This window comes from Eurosta solidaginis, chromosome 1 (assembly GCF_040869045.1).
Source record: "Eurosta solidaginis isolate ZX-2024a chromosome 1, ASM4086904v1, whole genome shotgun sequence".
Lineage (NCBI taxonomy): Eukaryota > Metazoa > Arthropoda > Insecta > Diptera > Tephritidae > Eurosta > Eurosta solidaginis.
In genome coordinates, this window is record NC_090319.1 from 293827684 (window position 1) to 293851072 (window position 23389).

Sequence of the window (23389 nt, forward strand, 5' to 3'; positions counted from 1 at the left end):
TTTATTTTACATTCATCTTAAAAGTCGGTTAGGTAAAAATCGGTTATACAGTATATCTATTCACTATATAATTCATATCTTATATAGCCGATTATTTGGATATTACAATGGGATACGATTATTGTTCAGCGCCATTCATGAAAGGTATGAAGTCCTCGGCAATCCCGCCCTTAATTGTTTTAATCTTGGTATGACGCCCTACTATATAACGAACTAGTTTATGCCCGTGGGGTTTACCCAACCTTTCTATAAAAAACATGAGTTGGTAAGATTGCCTTCTGCTACAACTAATTACTGTTGTTGTATGATATAATCATATTTGTAACAGGATTCCCCTCGCGTAGGTAAGGTTGTGTAACGACGGCCGTTTAACAACCTACGCCCCTGTGCGCCTACACCCACGCGCACCACAGTCTCTGCAAATAACAATGCCATTTGTCTGCAGAGCAACTGCGTATTATGTGTGTATGTGTGTGAATATAGAACCAATCGTTGTAGCTAACATGCTGGAAGCCTTCCAGGAACTTTAAGTGACTTTGGGATAAAGTGGGTTGACAGTAAACGGAAAACGGTAGTGACAGCAGGAAAAAGTTGTCTATAAAAGGGCCAACATCCCGTTCTTCTCGATCAAAAAGCCTTGAATACGGTGCCCACAACGCGAGTGCAGTGAAAGTGAAGAAAAAAAAAAAAAAAAATTAAATTAAAAGTGTATAAAGTGATAAAGTTTCAAAGTGCGAAACCGTAAGCTACCGGTTCGGTGAAAAGTGCCGCATCCAAGAGAGAAATAGTATTCCTGCCAACACCAGATCCAGCACCACCAGCAACAGTAAGTACCACCACCATTCCCGTGTATCTAAATCCCCTACCGTAGTACAGTAGTCCCATGCCTATAACCCTCCATTAACGCCCGCATAATTTATCTCATTCCCCTCTTGTCATCCATAGTTTACATTGAAGGAATCCCCAAAGGAAACCAATCACCACCGTCGGTGCTAGGCACCAAAATCCACCAACGGTAAGTAAACACATCTACCTTAGTGACTAGCCCAAAAGTGATATTGAATTTAGTGCCATTTTCTCAAGTGAACTTCATAGTTTGTCTGCTCCGTAAAGAAAATGATCTTGAAAGAAATTTGATTTATGTTTGGGCAGATAAACATTAAAGTTCGCTGGAGAAATGGCCTATAAATGCTATACATGACATTGTTATGCCCAGCTTCATATTTTTGTTGTTTGGTTTTCCTTTTCTTAGCATCACCACAAGGAGACTCGCTTAAAGCAACGGCGCGAGGCACCCGAACCACCAACTACAAACCACACCGCGTCACAGCCACCAAAAGACACCACACCGAGTCACAAACACCAATAGCTACAACAACCCACACCGAACACGTAAGCCACCAGTACAACACAAAACACTTTCACTCGTCCAAACCACACAAAAAAAAAGGAAAAAGTTAGAAAAATCGCATCCGCACCAAAAGATTGCATACATCCATATTCACAACCACACGCATTTGCAACCAACCACCGAAACATAGATAAGCTACTACACCGCAGATGCACATTCAAAACCACAACCTCAGAAATACACGCATAACCTTAACCACGAAACATCCAACCAGCAACCACCCCTGCCGATCACAAACACACCGGCGACCACCACACAACCACACCAACAATAACCACGCAACCCTCAAAACCACCACGACCACATTTGTACATACTTTCTGATACAAAACATTCAAACACGGAAATAGTAAAACCAACATCAAGCAATTCCAACTATCCATCAAAATACACGGTAAGCACAAACACAACCAAAGCTATTAGCAGGTGAAAGGCTATTATCCCAAAACACAACGCAAAGAGAGGGCTGCACATCACATCACACCACACCGAACAAGAGCACGCAACATATCACATCACATCAGATCACATCACTTCACGTTGTATCACATCATATCACAAACTACAATTAGCGGTGAGTTATATATAGCTGGTCGCTGGTGTGGATTGCTACATCAGCAGGGCTGTGGTGAGAAGACATCTCAAAGGTAGAGAGTACACTCAGCACATTATTCGAATTCGCCGCAAATACGACAACACCAAACTACCACGGAGGGGACCGACAATATTGATTTAGGTTTTTTGTTGTTTAAAAATTATGTTTTAGATTGTAAGATTTATGCCCTGAATTTCCCTTAACTCCTAAGCCTGAAATATTGGTGAATTGTAAGTTAGTTTTTTTTTGGAATCTTCTCATTCTTATATGCATACACATCTTTCATACATATTTAACTTACCCAAAAACACACACGCATATGTATCAACCACTTCACACACATTTCTTTTTTTGCGCACATACCTACATATAATTTCATTTGCTTATATATATTTCAATATTTTTGGTGCTTACTAAGTATTTGCCTAAATTTTTTTTTTTTTTTTTGATTTTTTTTCTCACACCCTAATCCGTGGGTACACAGGAATCTTTTCGATTTTTATTACATATTTCTAATTTCTTTCTATTAAATTTTTTTTCATTATATTTTTCTTTTCACTTCGTTTTCCAGACAAAAAAATATAGAAATCCTTTTCATTTTTTTTTTTGGCTTGGATTTTTCTTTGTGTGAAAGGAGGATCCTACTCCACGCACTTGGAGAAACTACATGACACACGTGTCACCTCCTTTTTTTTCTCCACATTTGTAACTTTTTTTTTATCACTTAATTTTTAACCACTTCGTTTTTTTTTATACTTACTACAATACTTTCACTAAAAGCGTGTTTCGCACTCAGCTCGTGATTCTTTTCACTTTTTTTCATTATTTTATTTTTTTAAACGTTTTTCTTTTGGTAATTAACACGATCGCAAAAAATGTGCAAGCGTGTTTTTACTATTACAAACCGGAACTGAAAGTTCCATGAGGTAATAGTATATAATAGTGCAAAAGTACATGGAATAGGGTTTTTTTTTGCTCTTTGTTTCTGTTTTCTTTCAGCTCCCGCTGCTGCAGCCTTGGTACCTGGGCTGCAGATGAGCGTGAGGAGATGAGTACGTGAATGGTTATATATAATGAATGGTAATCTCTATCTAGTTTGTTGTAATCTCTCTTATTTTTTTTGTTTCTCTGCCTTCCATATAATCGTATGCACATATTTTATTGATCACCGTAACTATTGCTTAATGCAAGCAAGAGTTAAAGATTGCAGTAAAAGGGTGTTCCTATCTGGGTTATTTTATTTTCTTGTTATCTATTTGACATTTTTTTTACTTGGAATATTATATGCAGTAATTGCAGTATCCTTTTTGTTATTTTGATTGAGTTTAGACCAGGATAAGAAATAATAGAATTTAGAATTACCAATACAAATCACTAGATATAAGTAAACATAGAATTTGTGAAAATAAACTTGTATAAAGAGGAAATGAGTTATTTGGAATTTACTGGCTGAAACAGTGTTAGGAAAAATGCAGGCCCTCTAAATTTTCTTTTGTGTTAGTGTGGGTGTTGCCCTTGTGGCACACTAGGAATGAGTTAGGTGTTGCAACCCACTGACGGACGGTGATTTAGACTAGACCATTACAGACGGGCGAACGTCAGGACAAGGGAACTCCACTCGGTTATCGGAGTCAAAGTGGAGTTCAAGGTTGTTCATGCCTCATGAACAAGAGGGGTGGGATGACTCCACCTGACACGTACGGTCTTCTCCCGCTTGCTCTCTTCTCCTTTTCCTTCTCCTTATCTTCTACAGGTCCCTATGTTTTTCTCCCTAGGCATGATAATTATAATTTTGTTTTTGTGACTGTGGGTTGAGGAAGGTGGCAAGAACCGCGCCTCAACGCCGACGAGCCTCAGCCGGGCTACCACCATGCCTAACCGCCACCCTTCTCGCCCCGGACCAAGCAGTTACATTACAGTTGACAATTGAGTTGCAGAAGCCCTGAAGCTATAAAGATTTGTATTGCCCTCATCAATCCCTTGATTCGCAGCTAATGATCGTCTTGAGCTTCGTTGATAGGGATAGGAAATTTGAGGCATTTAAAATTGAAATTTCGAAATTATCCGATAAAATGAATTGCTTCAATGACATTCGTAAAAGTTTTGTGATGAAAAGCCTTGTCCAACTATATAAGCGGGGAGAATCGAATTAACGAAGCATAAGTGTTATAATATTATGGACCCTTTTTAAGGATCAATCGATGGGGAGAAATTTCTGATGGCTCAAAAGAGCTAATAAACTCAATCGGATATGCACAGCCCCTCCACGACTGTTAATAGAGTGATAAGTTGTCTTGGTTCTAGTGATATTAACATCCTCATTTGTAAGGTGCCCAAAATGCCTTTTCTCAAAGCCATTTATAGTTTGTAAAGATAGATTCAATTTTTGGATGAAACATTAGCTATTAAAACATCAGATGATGTCATAATTTTTCAAACAATTGCAGGAAAAGAAATCAAATCTGTTAGTAAAGAAATAGGAATTTTGCCATAATTAATTTCGAGAAGTTTTTTAGCAAAAGGTGCTGCTGAAGTGTTTTCGCCAGAATGCCCTCTCGTATTTATAAGGAGAGTAAATTTTTGTACGTTAGGGCATCTATAGACGAAAAAGCAAGCATTCACTGCAACTTCGGCTGTTCCAGCAAGTAACAGGAAAGCACCACCTTTGGGGTGGTCATTACACCTTAAATTCTTAAGGGTTTGGTCCAAAATTTGCTGCGACTGTTTACGAGTTATGGTGCACACATCGCACACCCTCACTTTGGCCTGAACGTTTACTTATGTTGCTCATCGGTGTATGAGATATTTGCAGACAGGGCTCATTTAAATGCGGAATTGTACGTCCACCACACAAAGGGTATCCGCGGTATCTGAGAAAGCAACTGCCATAGTGATTTCCCTTTTTGCTCTTACATCAATTAATCAAATTAAACAGAAATGTTTTTTTTTTGTTTTTCCGGTTCCTCCAGGCGTATCCAAAAGTACCACCCTTAAATATAACATAAAAGAATGCTAAAGGAAAAACAGCCAAACCAAAGTCTGCAATAAAATTTACGTGTTGAAATAACCTAAGTTTTTAGGGCAGCCGTAGTTCTGAAGTCCCATTTGTCTTGTTTTTTTTTCAATTTAATATATTATTGGTGCTGTTAGGACTTAACGTCATATAGCTCCTTACCAATTTTCATTATTCCATTTGTATGGTAGGTGCCACCCTCTTCTTCATATTGAAGTTATGTTTAGCCTATGACAATCTTTGGAAGGTTTCTAGTGGGTGGTTCAAATGTAGTTGTGATCGGCCGATCCGTTTGGGGTGCAACCCGATTTATACCTACTTACAAACGTTCATAATTTTAACTTTATATATATATATATGAGCCCTTGATTTTGAAAGTGGTCTAAGTCAAAATTTTTAAAATCGAGTTTATCAGCTACTTGTTATCTAACCATAATAAAATAACATAATCTGAAGAGATTGGCGGTATGCCATGAAAATTAACTCGTAAAATTGAATGATTTTTTGGTTGTTAAACAAATATAGAAACTGTTTATTTGAAAGTGGTCTAAGTCAGTCTGTTGAGAAATTTTGGAAAATAAATAGTAATTTTGTAATGCCTTCAGATAACGATTCAGGTATGATCAAGTAATCCTTAAAATGTAAAAATGTTCTATATATAGTTAATTGTAGACATTATCCTGCGAAGAAGTGTAAGTAATGCTCCCAAGAAATGGAAACGAATAAGAGTATTATCGTCTTCAGATGAATCAACTGATACTTTAAAAGTGAATTCGGAACCCCTACAAATGGAAGAAATTAACATGAAATCAAGAAGAGGAGCCGAAATCGACATAATTATGCACAAAATTTAAGAAAAATTAAGAGAAATAGGGGAGAGGAATATGAAACAAAAAAGTCTAAGCTTGTGAGTGGCAAACTTTTTGGAAATAAATATTGCCTTTGTTCCAACAATGTATAAATGCAATTGGATATGAAGACAGGAAAGCTAATTTTGATGCATTTTGGAAATTAGCAAGTTTCGAAAAACAGAATTTGTTTCTGCATGGTTTGGTTGGAAAACTATTAATAAAGCAAAGGCGACCCAGAAATAACAAAGGATACGAGAAAATGTAGTTATAAGTTTCATATAAATTTACGGATGTCAGAAGTTTCTGTTTGTAGAACTTTTTTTTTGGATACTTTTAAAATATCTTACGGAAGATTAAGCCGTGCCTTAAATGCTAAATCCCCTGGAACGGATTTACGTGGCAAAATGACTGGTTCATCGAGAAAAACAGATGAAGAAAAAATTAAAGTGGTACGAGAACATATTCTGAGTTTTCCAGTATGTGAGAGCCATTACACGAGATCACATCACACTTCAGGTCGAAAGTATTTAAGTGCTGACTTAGATATTCGAAAAATGTATGAGCTGTATGTAGAAAAATGTGATGAATATAATACACCACGTGTGAAGGAGTGGACTTACAGGAAAATTTTCAATACGGAGTTCAACTTAAATTTTCATACTCCTCGCAAAGACACTTGCCAAAAGTGTGATTCACTAAAACTAAAAATAGAAGCATCCAGTAACGAAGACGAGAAGTTGCTTCTTATGGAAATTCATGATTCCCATCTTAACAGTGCCGAACAGGCTAGAAAAAGTTTGACAGAAGACATACAAAGAGCAAAAGATAACCCGAGTGAATATTACGGTTTCACATTTGATCTACAGAAAGCACTTTCTTACCCAAAACTTTCTGTCTCGGTAGCTTATTATAAGCGCAACATGTATGTATACAATTTAGGGTTTCATAATTTCCACAATGAAAATGCTAAAGTGTATGTATGGGATGAAACAATCGCTTCAAGGGGATCACAGGAAGTTGCGTCTTGCATCTTAAAGCACATTCAGGACATTACCACTCAAAAGCATGTCATAGCTTACAGTGATGCCTGCACAGGACAAAATCGTAACATCAACATAGCTTTAATTTGGTTAAAAATTGTTCAGTCATCTGATAATAATGTTGAAATTGTTGATCATAAATTTATGGTATCCGGCCATTCTTTTTTGCCAAATGATCGGGATTTTGGTTTAATAGAAACTAAAATTAAAAAATTAAATTATTTATACATACCTGAGCATTATTATAGTTTAATAGAAGTATGTAAAAAGAAAAACCCATTTTTGGTGGTGCAAATGGCTCAGAGAAATTTTATTTCGACAAAAAAACCTAAAGATTCAACGAATAATAGAAAGAAAAACACCAACGGAGAAGCTGTGTCTTGGCTTAAAATTCAATGGATCAGATTTCTAAAAAAATCTCAATATAAGATTTTTTATAAAACTTCCTTGGATGACAATTCCGAATTCAAAATATTACACCTCTCACCTAAAAAAGGAAGACCTAGAATATATTGATTTGCCTCCATTATACACAACTATTAGACCAATAACAAAGATATGATGGATTTACTACCCTATATCCCACCAATTTTTCACAAACACTTCACTTCCCTAAATATGTCATAATAAATAATTTACTTTGTTATAATGAAATGAGTTTGAATAAAATGTTAATTACTAATTAAAATGTTTCCTTGGTATAAGTCATTTATAAAGTCATTCTGTTAATTTTGAAAGTGGTCTAAGTCATTTCCAACCTTTCAAAAGCACATTTCCAGTTAAAAATGGTAATAAATTTCACAACCATAATAAATTCTTGTTTGTTGGCACTACTTTACTGTCGAAAAATCATTTTCCATAGTGCAAAAATATTTTTCAATCCTTTATAACGCAAAACTCTAATTATCTCGAAACAAGGAAAATATGACTTAGACCACTTTCAAAATCAAGGGCTCATATATAGATAGACGATGTGGATAGACTGAATTTAAAAAAAAATTTAACGGCGGAAGATTACTAAACATCCGAAAGGAATAACAGCCAAACAACTCGGTAGTCAAACTTTGGCTAGTATAATAACCTAAGTTTGTACGGCTGCCATAGTTCTGAAAAATCCCATTTGTAGGCAAGGTGCCACGCCCTCTTTTCCCCAATTCCACATCTTACTGGAGGTGTTTGGACTTAACGTCATATAGCTCCTTACCAATTTTCATTATCCTACCATTAATACATCCAGGGATATGCTGTATGATAATCTCCGTTTATATGGGAGGTGCCACGCGCCCTTCTCTACCCCAAATTTTCCTGGGGTTTTAGGGTTTGACCTCATATATCTCCTTACCGCATTTCAATGTTCTAGAATAAATACCTTCAGAGTTATTTAGTATCAAATATTCATTTTGCATGGGAGATGCCACGCCCCTTTTATATATCGATATTATTTTAACTTATGACCATCCTTGGAAGGTTTCTGTTTTATATATGTGACCCGTCTATGAAAAGGTGGCTTATGACTCAAAAAAAAAAAAAAATATTACTACTACTAAGAAACTGAAGAAATGCATTGTTTATTTTTAACAGCTGTTTCTCGTAATTTCTTTTTTGAGTCATAAGCCACCTTTTCATAGACCGGGTCACATATATAGATAGAGAGATGGTAATGTAGTTATGTACCATAAATATATTGCAAATTTTGTTAATGTAAAAATGCACAATCGATATAATGCACAAATCAATATATAGTACTGTGACGAATATTAGCATCACTATGCTATGCACTATGTTAGTAAATAAGCACAGCACCAAAAACATTAAAACAAGCCACACTTGTGTACATGACCACATCAATCATCATTAATACACATACAGACAATGCAACGAGGAGATATCTCACTCACACCGATGTAGTCAGCCGAAGTAGTCACTCACACATACACACGCATATAGCTATGAGAAATGCATAAACTACAAATATAAATGCATATAGCTCGTAACCAAACAGGAGATACAAAAGTTCTATAAGGTGAAACGTAAAGACCTTAGGAGAAATAGGCGAACGAGGCAACGGAGAGTATAAAAGCAGCGCAAGCTGAGTAATCAGTAACCTGGGTAGATTTGTATGGACGAAAGTTAACCGATATCGCGCTATCCATTTTTCGATAGGATTGGGGCTTAGGAAAAGAAGTTCCAATTCGCATACCCAAAAATATCATTTGCGAGCTTGCGAAAGAGTTAATTTTTCGTCCAAAACACTACCCAAAACCCAAAAGATATTTTTTTTTAAAGCTGTTGTTATAGATAATCAGTAATCAGTTTGATTGAAACACGCTGTTGTGAAGTACGGGATATTGAAGTATAATTGTACTAGTAGTACAAGTGCCTCATAGGAAGAGGCTCATTCCATTTCAAGACACCCGGTCCGGGCAGGACATGATTTTTGATTTCGATGAGATTTTAATATGTTGTTCTTTGGTCAAAGTAATGAAACACATGTATTTTTTTTCCTCAAAACAAATATTTTTTCGGATTTATCGGCAAATGAATTCCATAAAATGCAGTCGGTATTTTATTCACTTATTTTTTTAACTATCAATAACTTTATCAAAAATTTAACGATTCTAATGATTTTTCTTTGAAATGTTCGTTATTATATTTACTTTTATATAACTTTATAAACAATAGCATATAGTTTAAAAAAAATTTTTGTTTAGTATTTAGAAAAAATTTAGGACTTTCTCCATACTTAATTTCTCCAACAACGTTACTTTTTTTTGTTAAAACTTTTTCTATATTGAGTGAGCAGTTCATATTTCAACTTGGCTAATTGCCTATTAGCTGAAACTTGTTGTTTTCGAGAGATGAATTTTTGAATACTAAAAATTTTTTCCCCCCATTTATTGATGCAATGCATTACAGCATACAATAACTTTGTCAAAAATTAACCCATTCTCAAGAGTTTTTCTTTGAAATGTTTGTTATTACTTTTAAGTTTATATAAATTTATGAACAATTGCATATAGTTACAAAAAAAAATATTTTTTTAGTGTTTAGTAAAAAGTTATGACGTTTTTTTCAAAAATTTATATTTCAAAAAAACGGTTATTGTTTTTTGTTTAAACTTTTTCTATATCGAGTGAGCAGTTTATATTTCAACTTGGGTAAATATCCATTTGCCAACGCTCGTTGTTCTCCAAATATGAATTTTTGAATTTTAATCTTTTTTTCCATATATTAATGCATTACATATCAGCATACAATGCGATCAATGCCAAATGCTTAAAATTAATTAAAATATCACATTTATTATTAAAAACATTCATTCAAAATGTTTTACTAAACCTCCAATACCGTCACAAGAGCCTTTGCCATGTCCTGTTAAAAAATCACTGTAATTCTGAAAAATAATAACAAATGAATGTTTTCAATAATAAAAACAAAAACCGTTTTTTGAAATATTAATTTTTGAAAAAAAAAGTCATTAATTTTTACTAAATACTAAAAAAATAATTTTTTTTGTAACTATATGCAATTGTTCATAAATTTATATAAACTTAAAAGTAATAACAAACATTTCAAAGAAAAAATCTTGAGAATCGGTTAATTTTTGACAAAGTTATTGACAGTTGAAAAAATAGGTGAGTAAAATACCGACAGCCTTTTATGGAATTCAATTGCCGATAAATCCGAAAAAAAAATTTTTTTGAGGAAAAAAAAATATATTACTTTGACCAAAGAACAACATATTAAAATTTCATCGAAATCAAAAATCATGTCCGGCGCGGACCGGGTGTCTTGAAATGGAATGAGCCAAGAGTATTTATACTTTTAAAAAGATTCATAGTGTGAGCTAGATGGCTAGCGTTACATATTTTTCTTATGAGGCACTTCTGCAACGTTAAAAGAGGACGAATTTTAGTAGCCTTTACATAAAACAAACTTCTAATCCATTATTTAAATAAAAAAATCCACAACCAGTATTATCATTGTAAGAGATGTATCAGTAAAAAAAAAAATTGAAAAATTACGAGATTTATAATCAGAGTACAGAGTAATTTTTATTCCGCTGGGTGACTAGGGCCTCGAGATGTAGGCCAAAACGTGGACCCGGATACCCCTAGAATGTGTGTGTAATATGGATGAATGAAAGCTGTTGCTCAGAGCTTTAAAGTAATTTTCTTTGTGATATTCGATTTAGTCGCATCAACTTGGCAAACTGATAAATATGCATGCGAAGCCGAAATAAAGATATGAATTAATAATACCTACATACCTATTTACATACACTCTATTGAATTTGCCTGAAATTTGGTATATAAATTTGCCTATATTAGTATTTACGATCCTTTTTTCCGGGAAGTAGACCAGAGACGGACTTGGACTGGGACTGAGACTCGGAGTGGGACTGGGAATCGGAATGGGACTGGAACAAAATACATACTACCTTCTGGGACTGGCAATAAGGAATGAAGAAGAGTGAGAAGGACTTGAGAGAAGAGGAAAGAAGGAATGAGAAGGAGACTGAGAAAGAGATCGAGTGAGACGAAGATATCAATATATGAAGCGAAAAAGACGGAAGGAGGAGTGAATAAAAGGATTAAGAAAAAGTGAAGTTATTAAAATGTATGCAGATAGACTAAATTTAGGGCAGAAAAACGTCTGCCGGGTCTGCTAGTAAATAAATAAATGCAAAGCGCGATAAGCCTCGAAAAGATTTTAGGCCGAGCTTATCTTCTTTTAATTTTGCCTACAAATTGAAGCGACGACACCTACATGTTTTTACGCCGACTCCGAACCGCATCTGCAAGGCAGATAGATGTGTTTTCACTGAGGAAGTTTTCATGGCAGAAAAGTCTCGGAGTATATGCTAAATACTTCTGAGAGCCGACGCCGATTAGAAAAATTTATTCTGAATGAAACAATTTTTTCGTCATTTTTCATGTTACTCGACCGGGAGTTAAACCCAGACCCTCGGTGTGGTGGGCGGAACACGCTAATACAACAGCACGGCGGCCGCCTCGATAAATTATAGCTTGTGTAAATTTTTGGGTGAAAGTGCCTGCTGAAATAAAAACATTTTTATGGTAAATACAAAAAGCTTATTAAGCGTTTATAATGACATTTCTTGTTTTTCTGTTTTCTGTTATTGGAGCCTAGTAAGCCTCTTTAATTAATAAGTATAATGGAAAGTTTTAATTAGCTAAACTAACGGAATTAATTTACGCATATGCCAGCAAAATAAAATGAACGTGGCTTTGACAAAATATTTTGCTATAGTTTAAAAAAAAATTTCCTAGTAATTGTTTGTTTATATAAACGTATATTTGCACAGTTGAAACGTGTTTTCAAATTGATATATGTACAATGGCTGTATTTTTAGTGAATAAATACAGAAAAGTACAATGGGTTCACTTAACTAGTTTTATCTGTTTCCAAGCTACTAATAGATTCTATTGTATGCTACCACAAAGCCGGAGTTGGGAGCAGTCCACGAAACTCTGAGCAACAACACTGCTCGAACTTGAATGGGCTGACATAATCAGTATCTTTCGTTAAGTGTTAATAAATTTAATTTGTTGTGAATTTAAGCGTCTGTTCATCTTTCACATATTCGTAAAACTAGCCTAAAACAGCGTCCCAGTCCGCACGATATGCCAAGATATGATCTTGAAAATAATCTTTAAATATCGCGAAATACTAGCAGTCGCGGAGATAAGCACATGGTTATAAACAGAAGTAAGTATATAGTGGACTTCTTAAAAAAGGAGGATCAAACACTCCCCTGAAATAATTTTTTTTCAAATGATTTTGAAGTAGTTCCAAAAACAACGAATATATCTGGGGATAGTTAAAAATACTCGCTGGCAGTCCTTCCGATATGATTCCCTAAACAATCGTGAAATGCTTTCGAAAACAATCTTGAAACTGTATGGAGTTAGTCCCCAAAAAGTATCGACAATAGTATTACATCGAAATAGCCCCAAGATGATCTCGAACACAGTCTCTAAGCGGGCCCAAAATAGTCCAAGGAACATTTAAAATAGTCCCGAAAATGTACCTCCCAAAATCCCGAAACGCTCTTTTAATAGTCTCAAATTATCTTAACTATAAGCAAAAATTGTTCAGTCAAAATTTCAGGAATTTTAAAGAAAAACAATACATGTCAATTAAAGTTAAGGCTATACAATAAAAAATATTGTTTATTTTAACTCGGTCCTTTATAAATAAAATAATTAAAAAATACAAAGCGCGATAACCTCCGAAGAGATTTTAGGACGACTTTCTCTTTCAGTATTCGTCGCGCTTCTTTTAATTTTTCGTACAAATTAGCGGGACGACACCTACTTGTTTTTATACCAACTCCGAACTTCATATTCACGGAAGATGAAATTTCACTGAGGAGCTTTTCATCGTAGAAATACACTCGGAGTGTAAGTCTACCGAAATGGTCATCATGAAGGGCTGATTTGATTTAGCTATATCCGTCTGTCTGTTTGTATGCAAACTAGTACTTAAATTTTTGAGATATCTTGATAAAATTTGGTGTGCAGGTATATATATAGGTGTCCGATTAGACATTTGTCGGAACCGGCCGGATCGGGCCACTACAGCATACAACCGATTTTTCAGAAAAATTCATTTTTTCATATCTGCCTCAATTTATGTTATTGAAGCTTCGTATATTGCACATATTGTTGTCTGAAAAAATGAATGAGATTGGTCGTATATATATTATTATTCCCCCAAACGATTGTTCAGATAAGAAACTTTTCGTAATTACTACCCCATTTTATTAGCTAGAGGCTTCAAATTTCACCGAATGCTTACATATAGAGCATTCATTGTTGTCTAAAAAAATTGTATAGATCGGTGGTAGATATACAACCAGTTTTCAGATAGGAAACTTTTCGCAATTTCTACTCCATTTGAAAAGCTAGGAGCTTCAAATTTCACCCGATGTGTATGTATAGATCATATATTGTTGTCTGAGAAAATCATAGATCTCGGTTGTATATGTATTATATACCCCACATAAACTCTCATTTCTGCCACCTTTTTAAGGGCTAGAAGCTTTAAATGAATGAAATATTTACGATTACGTCATATATTATTGAGATAAGTGATTCATGGTCATAACTATTTCATACATACCACAAAAAACATGAAACTCTGCATTCTCACACAAATTACCTACTTTTTTTTTATTTTACATTCATTTTAAAAGTCGGTTAGGTAAAAATCGGTTATACAGTATATCTATTCACTATATAATTCATATCTTATATAGCCGATTATTTGGATATTACAATGTGATATGATTATTGTTCAGCCCCATTCATGAAAGGTATGAAGTCCTCGGCAATCCCGCCCTTAATTGTTTTAATCTTGGTATGACGCCCTACTATATAACGAACTAGTTTATGCCCGTGGGGTTTACCCAACCTTTCTATAAAAAACATGAGTTGGTAAGATTGCCTTCTGCTACAGCTAATGACTGTTGTTGTATGATATAATCATATTTGTAACAGGATTCCCCTCGCGTAGGTAAGGTTGACAATTGAGTTGCAGAAGCCCTGAAGCTATAAAGATTTGTATTGCCCTCATCAATCCCTTGATTCGCAGCTAATGATCGTCTTGAGCTTAGTTGATAGGGATAGGAAATTTGAGGCATTTAAAATTGAAATTTCGAAATTATCCGATAAAATGAATTGCTTCAATGACATTCGTAAAAGTTTTGTGATGAAAAGCCTTGTCCAACTATATAAGCGTGGAGAATCGAATTAACGAAGCATAAGTATTATAATATTATGGGCCCTTTTTAAGGATCAATCGATGGGGAGAAATTTCTGATGGCTCAAAAGAGCTAATAAACTCAATCGGATATGCACAGCTTGATACTCTTCCACGACTGTTAATAGAGTGATAAGTTGTCTTGGTTCTAGTGATATTAACATCCTCATTTGTAAGGTGCCCAAAATGCCTTTTCTCAAAGCCATTTATAGTTTGTAAAGATAGATTCAATATCTGGAAGAAACATTAGCTATTAAAACATCAGATGATGTCATAATTTTTCAAAAACAAAAAAAATCAAATCTGTTAGTAAAGAAATAGGAATTTTGCCATAATTAATTTCGAGAAGTTTTTTAGCAAAAGGTGCTGCTGAAGGGTTTTCGCCAGAATGCCCTCTCGTATTTCTAAGGAGAGTAAATTTTTGTACGTAAGGGCGTCTATAGACGAAAAAGCAAGCATTCACTAAAACTGCGGCTGTTCCAGCAAGTAACAGGAAAGCACCACCTTGGGGGTGGTCATTACACCTTAAAATCTTAAGGGTTTGGTCTAAAACTTGCAGCGACTGTTTACGAGTCATGGTGCATACATCGCACACCCTCACTTTGGCCTGAACGTTTACTTATGTTGCTCATCGGTGTATCAGATGTTTGCAGACAGGGCTCATTTAAATGCGGAATTGTACGTCCACCACACAAAGGGTATCCGCGGTATCTGAGAAAGAAATTGCCATAGTGATTTCCCTTTTTGCTCTTACATCAATTAATCAAATTAAACAGAAATGTTTTTTTTTTGTTTTTCCGGTTCCTCCAGGCGTATCCAAAAATACCACCCTTAAATATAACATAAAAGAATGCTAAAGGAAAAACAGCCAAACCAAAGTCTGCAATCAAACTTTAAGTGTTGAAATAACCTAAGTTTTTAGCAGCCGTAGTTCTGAAAGTCCCATTTGTCTTGTTTTTTTTCAATTCAATATATTATTGGTGCTGTTAGGACTTAACGTCATATAGCTCCTTACCAATTTTCATTATTCCATTTGTGTGGTAGGTGCCACCCTCTTTTTTATATTGAAGTTATATTTAGCCTATGACTATCTTTGAAAGTTTCTAGTGGGTGATTCAAATTTAGTTGTGATCGGCCGATCCGTTTGGGGTCCAACCCGATTTATACCTACTTACAAACATTCATAATTTTAACTTTATATATATATATAGATAGAAGATGTGGATAGACGGAATTTAAAAAAAAATTTAACGGCGGAAGATTACTAAACATCCGAAAGGAATAACAGCTAAACAACTCTGTAGTCAAACTTTGGCTATTATAATAACCTAAGTTTGTACGGCAGCCATAGTTCTGAAAAATCCCATTTGTAGGCAAGGTGCCACGCCCTCTTTTCCCCAATTCCGCATCTTACTGGAGGTGTTTGGACTTAACCTCATATAGCCCCTTACCAATTTTCATTATCCTACCATTAATACATCCAGGGATATGCTGTATGATAATCTCCGTTTATATGGGAGGTGCCACGCCCCCTTCTCCTCCCCACATTTTCCTGGGGTGTTAGGGTTTGACATATATCTCCTTACCGCATTTCAATGTTCTAGAATAAATACCTTCAGAGTTATGCAGTATCAAATATTCATTTTGCATGGGAGATGCCACGCTCCTTTTATATATCGATATTATTTTAACTTATGACCATCCTTGGAAGGTTTCTAGTGGGTTGTGCAAATTTGGTTGTGATCGGTCGATCCGTTTAGGACGCAACTTGATCCATACCCACATACATACATACATACATACATACATACATACATAATTTGGATTTTATATATGTGATCCGGTCTATGAAAAGGTGGCTTATGACTAAAAAAAAATTGCTACTACTAAGAAACTGAAGAAATGCATTGTTTATCTTTAACAGATGGTTCTCGCAATTAATTTTTTGAGTCATAAGCCACCTTTTCATAGACCGGGTCACACATATAGATAGATATATGGTAATGTAGTTATGTACCATAAATATATTGCAAATTTTTTTAATGTAAAAATGCACAATCGATGTAATGCACAAATCAATATATAGTACTGTGACGAATGTTAGCATCACTATGCTGTGCACTATGTTAGTAAATAAGCACAGCACCAAAAACATTAAAACAGGCCACACTTGTGTACATGAACACATCAATCATCATTAATACACATACAGACAATGCAACGAGGAGATATCTCACTCACACCGATGTAGTCAGCCGAAGTAGTCACTCACACATACACACGCATATAGCTATGAGAAATGCATAGACTACAAATATACATGTATATAGCTCGTAACCAAGCAGGAGATACAAAAGTTCTATAAGGTGAAACAAATAGACCTTAGCAGAAATAGGCGAACGAGGCAACGGAGAGTATAAAAGCAGCGCAAGCTAAGTAATCAGTAACCTGGGTCGATTTTTATGGACGAAAGTTAACCGATATCGCGCTATCCATTTTTCGGTAGGATTTGGGCTCAGGAAAAAAAGTTCCACTTCGCACACCCAAAAAAATCATTTTCGAGCTTGCGAAAGAGTTAATTTTTTAGCCCAAAACACTACCCAAAACGCAAAAGAAATTTTTTTTCAAAAGCTGTTGTTTTCGATAATCAGTAATCAGTTTGATTTAAACACGCTGTTGTGAAGTACAGGATATTGAAGTATAATTGTACTAATCCCAAAGTAGACTAAATAACGACCATATTGCAATACTGAATACTGGAGTTATTTATTCGACAGTTCAGCGATATGAACGTTAGCAGAAGGTGTATAAATAATTACCAGAAATGCCCAGAATTCGTTACAATTTGTGTCAGAAGAGCAACTGTTGAATAAATTTCAGAAGACAACAAGGAAGGAACGAACTAGTCGTGGTTGACTGTGTCAAAACAGGCCAATATGCGCTAGCACCGTCCTATGGTGAGTGGTAATCGAGTTCAGAATGATGGTAGTGATATGCACTTTACGGAAGTCGTGCTGATAGCTGGATAACCAAAGAATTTCATTTAATTGAGGGAATAATAACGGCTTTAAACGTTTTCTTTACTGACTAAAGAGATAATATCGGTAGATACTGGCTGAGTTTCCGGTCTTTTTTTGTTGCTTTACCTTGCCATTCTCCATTATTCTGGAATATGGAAAATGCTTTTAACGACAAGTGGAAAAAATGTCCTAGGCTGATGATGCCCTTATGGCCAAGGAATTTTGGCATCGGCATAGGTTTTCCGTCTGGGACTATTGATATGGACTTTTCAATGGCTTCTTTTACCTCTGTTGCGGTAACGGTGAGGCGTGACTCGTTATGCTTGTGTTTATGTGCCCGTAGATTTGAACGATATCTAGCATTGTCAACTGAAGTATGTAAATTGGCTAGAGAAAGCACTCGCCCATTTCCTCGAGTCCGACAGACGAAATTCTAGTCGAATAAATTATTCAAAGTTATAGTCAATGAACTATTCTAAAACTAACTAGTATGATGAATGCCACAAAATTCTAGTAAATGAACTAGAAAGTTTGCTGACTACTTTGGTTTTTGACTGCAGGGGTAGTATAAGTGGTGGCTTATGTATTACGCACGTGCCTTCAAATGCCCATATGCGTAATATTTTAGCTAGGTTTTTCTTTCCTCCATTGCTTTTTTATCTACTTTATTTTACTTAAATTTTCTTTCTTCTCGTTTGCGATGCTGAAGTAGTTGTTACTAAGGGCTAATTAAGTAAAGAATGCTTTTTGCGCATCTAAAAATATGTTTTATTTTATTGTGTATTGCAATTCATTGTCTGAATATGAATTTCACTGTTCAATGAATAAACTAACCTAAAAAAATTTTCAACTTAAAAATACATAACTCATAGCTTAGTAGAAAAATTTAGACCATTTTTGTCGTCGTTAATTTGCAAATGATAAGCTTATCTTTCGCAGTCAAAACTATTTAATTTTAATGAATTGCTACTTTATGCATAACTGTTTCACTAAACTGAAACAAAAACAATAATACTTCAATTTGAAAACATTGTACGCAAAATTCTTACTGAACGCTGTAATAATCGGCTTAAAAGATATTGGCCCGTAATCATAGTCGAAATAAAATAGAGTTTTATTGGTAAAACATGGTTCTAAATTAAATATCATTTTAAGTCTGTTATAGTCCACTTAAACACTATTTTATCTCTAAAAAAGTATTTTAAATTTAAAATGACCTGAGCCCGATTTTAATTTTTTAAAATAGGCTTTAAGTTGTCGGTCTGCTCTCAAGAGTTGCGAGAAATTAAACAGTTTGCTATTTAAACGCGATGAACTTAAATGTACGTGAAACAAGTAAGGACGGGACTGTCTTCGGCTGTGCCGAAGACTTCATGCCTTTCATGAATTGGGCTGAACAATAATCTTATCCCGTTCGTAATCTCCAAATAATCGGATGTATAAGATAAGAAATATATAGTGAACAGATGTACATACCTATACGATTTTTAAGATAAATATTAAATAAAAAAATGGCAAAAAACCCCCTTATCTGAACGATCGGTTAAATGGGATATATATTATATATAGCTCCGATAGTAGTGATTTTTACAGGAAATCTTCTATGATATATTCGAATATATACCACCAAGTTTCATGTTTTTATATTGGAAACTAAAGGAGAAATGGCCAAAAATTTTTCTATCTGAACGATCGGTTGTATGGGATAGGTATATACTATATACATACAGCTTCGATCAAAGTGATTTTTTCGGGAAATCTTCTATGATATATTAGAATATATATCACCAAGTTTAACGTTTTTATATTGGAAATTAAGGGAGAAATGGCTAAACATCTTTCTATCTGAACGATCGGTTGTATGGGATATATATTATATATAGCTCCGATCGAAATGATTTTTTCATGAAATCTTCTGTGATACATTAGAATAAATATGAGAAATTTAAAGTTTTTATATTGGAAATTAAGGGAGAAATTGCCAAAAATCTTTTTATCTGAACGATCGGTTGTATGGGATATAACTATATATAGCTCCGATTAAAGTGATTTTTTCAGGATATCTTCTGTGATATATTAGAATACACATCACCAAATTTCACGTTTATACTTTATAAATTGAGGCAGGAATAACCAAAATCTTCTTATATGAACGATCGATTGTATGAGAGATATATGTTATAGTGGTCCGATCGTACCGGATCCGACAAATGTTTAATATAATACAAAAAAACATCCTTCTGCCAAATTTCATTGAGATATCTCAAAACTTGAGGGACTAGTTTGCGTTCAAAGAGACAGACGAACGGAAAGATAGACGGACAGACGGACATGGCTATATCAACTCAGTTCGTCGCCCTGATCATTTCGTTATACTTAATGGTGAGTCTATATTCTATATTTCTCAACGTTACAAACATCGGCCCAAAGTTAATATACCATTTTATGTTCACGAAAGGTATAAAAAGGCTTCCCCGACAAACAAATATACGTCAGGAGATAATTTATTATAACTAGAATGCGTATTAATGTGACGAAAATTACAAAATCTTAAAATGTGCGATGGTTACTTGGCTCTACATATGGTAAATCTTTAAAAGATACATATTTGTAAGTTTTGATATTTTAGTATCTTTTGAGGAAAAAGTAGCATCCTATACTGATTTTGGCATTAAATTTAGAAATAAATATTCAATGGAAGGAATTATTTACCATAGGCGTCGATTTTTAAAACATGTGAAAAAATTTCGGGAGAGGTGTCAAATGACGCGTTTCAACTTCGGAAGCAATAATCGAAGGCGGCAAAGTAATATTTGTACTCTGTCAAGATATTTTTGCAAAAAAAAAGTTTAAGACTTTCATGTGGTTGATGTAATTTTGGTGATATTGTTGCACACAAAAAATAATTAACTAAAAAGGCGTTTTGCGCTGATACAATTTTCACCATTTTCGCAGCCGTTTGAGGGTAATTACTCGGTTTTTTGTGATTATCTATTAATAAAGAACAATTTCTTATTTCCGACTTCTAATTACTGAATTACATTACATAATTCTTGAATTCAATTCTGCTGGCATTTCCTTTTGTGTCTTCTATTCCCCTTTACATTTGCCAATTCTTATTAAAAGAAAGGGTGAAATAAAACACGGAATACAAAAAGAATTGGCAAAAAAAAATTTAAGAACTGCTTATTACGGGACGGGCGCTATTACACTACTTTCCTCCTTTATCGCCCTCTTAGTCTGTGTCATGATCGACTTGAGTTCAATGATTTTCCAATGTAAAAGGGACTTACACTTTCCAGGTCCATGTACAATGGCTCAATATTTTAGGTCTCTTCTTTCCTATGAAAAATTATTCTAAACTCCCTTTATTTATGCTGACTTTGCTAAGACAAACCTAAATTTTATTTAACCTAATTATCATTGAATGTCCTACATACTTATTAGTATCGAGGTTAGAGATATCCCTATTCGGTTTCGGGTATATTAACTTAAACGGCTTTAACGATTAGGGCCACCTAACATTTAACGTTTGCATCATTTTGGCCGTCACATAAAGCAACTTTTCTTTACAACTTTCTTACAAACTATATAAACTATTCAACATGAATACGAGGACAGCCTTGTTGCTTCCTTTGCTTTAAGGAGCCCAAATCCGCTTTAATTACTTATTCGTTTATGTTGGGAGATTTAAATAATTTTTTAAGAACGAAATTAAATAAATTTTCTTTAAATAAGTATGTTCATGTTCAATTAAAAGATTGTGCTTTTAATTTTAAACTGAAGGCGTTTGCTAATAACTTTTAAACAGAGCTCAATGATAATTATCCGTCACCGGATTATGATCAAAACGCGTTTTCAGGTACTCCTTTGACAATTTTTGTGCTATTGTAAGAGTTTTTGTCAAGTAAAAAATTACCAAGTTTTACACGTGGCGTCAAGTAACCACGGTTGTAAGGAACCGGGTGAACTTTTAAAATTTCTAAAAAATTTCTTCATAGCGCCAATCAATACCTTTTTTTCGTGCGGATACCCCGTCCGTGCATATTCCCTGCAAAAATCGTTGGACCATGTGGTCCACTGGAGTACTTACCATTCTACTCCACTGTAATGCAGCGATGGACCAACTCATTTTTCTACACGAACATGTTGTAAGCTGATCATTGCTCGTTTTTAACGATTGTAATCACTACACGATGTTTATTGGACTGTGGGTACTCCATGGATTACTCTGATGTAATGCGGAGCTGGAGTATATGGTCCGCTCCTAGGACATCGCAATGTTAATTGGACCATATTTTTTGTATGAATTGTGGTTAATTTTGGAGCACTCGCTTGGTCCATAGCGAGTACTCCATACCCTGCAAAAATCATTGGATCATGTGGTCCACTGGAGTACTTACATTTATACTCCACTGTAATGCAGCAATGGACCAACTCATGTTTCTACACGAACATATTGTAAGCCGATCATTGCTCGTTTTTAACGATTGTAATCACTACACGATGTTTATTGGACTGTGGGTACTCCATGGATTACTCTGATGTAATGCGCAGCTGGAGTATATGGTCCAGTCCTAGGACATCGCAATGTTAATTTGACCATATTTTTTGTATGAATTGTGGTTAATTTTGGAGTACTCGGTTGGTCCATAGCGAGTACTCCATACATGCATGCATGGAGTACTCGCGATTTTTGCAGGGTTTTAGCTGAAAACCGTATTTCATATGTCTATGACAGACCAAAATTTTAAATCCCATTTTTAATTTAGGCAAGATTTTAACTAAAGAGTATTGTAGTCAGCTACAATGATTACGGGCCATTGTATTCACACTATGGCATGGATTTCAAATTATTAAGCTTGAGCATTGAGAAAATAATAAACAAAAGCAAAAACTGCTGCTTGACTGCTTATTGCTAAATACAAATTAGTGTGTTTGTATGTATGTATATGAGTTACAATACACAAATTTCTAACGAATTATTTGGGATTTCTTACAATTTAAATGAATATACATATTAGATATGTGTATAGTTATAATGTGTATTTATGATTATATGTACATATGTAATTTAATCCGTATGCAAATGAGCGGATGTTTCGACTATATGAATACTTAGGTATGTGTGCCATATAAATTAGTAAATTTAAGCGATCTGTCATGTTTGAGAATTGTGCATTTTATTTATAAGCATGTATGTACATTTCCCCGTTTAAAATTAACAAGGAGTTGCAAAACCATAATTATACTCAGTTGAGCAGAGCTCACAGAGTATATTAACTTTAATTGGATAACGGTTGGTTGTACAGATATAAAGGAATCGATATAGATATAGACTTCCATATATCAAAATCATCAGGATCGAAAAAAAATTTGATTGAGCCATGTCCGTCCGTCCGTCCGTCTATCCGTTAACACGATAACTTGAGTAAATTTTGAGGTATCTTCATGAAATTTGGTATGTAGGTTCCTGAGCACTCATCTCAGATCGCTATTTAAAATGAACAATATCGGACTATAACCACGCCCAATTTTCGATATCGAAAATTTCGAAAAACCGAAAAAGTGCGATAATTCGTTACCAAAGACGAATAAAGCGATGGAACTTGGTAGGTGAGTTGAACTTATGAAGCAGAATAGAAAATTAGTAAAATTTTGGACAATGGACG

The 23389-nt window shown here is 34.7% G+C and overlaps 1 long non-coding RNA gene across 1 annotated transcript; it reads left to right on the top strand.

The window, feature by feature from the left end:
• The first annotated feature begins 642 nt into the window (after positions 1 to 642).
• Positions 643 to 3717, top strand: LOC137243581 (uncharacterized). Its single transcript, XR_010950559.1, has 3 exons — positions 643 to 826; positions 946 to 1015; positions 1253 to 3717. It is a non-coding gene; the product is annotated as an uncharacterized lncRNA (long non-coding RNA).
• Positions 3718 to 23389: the final 19672 nt, after the last annotated feature.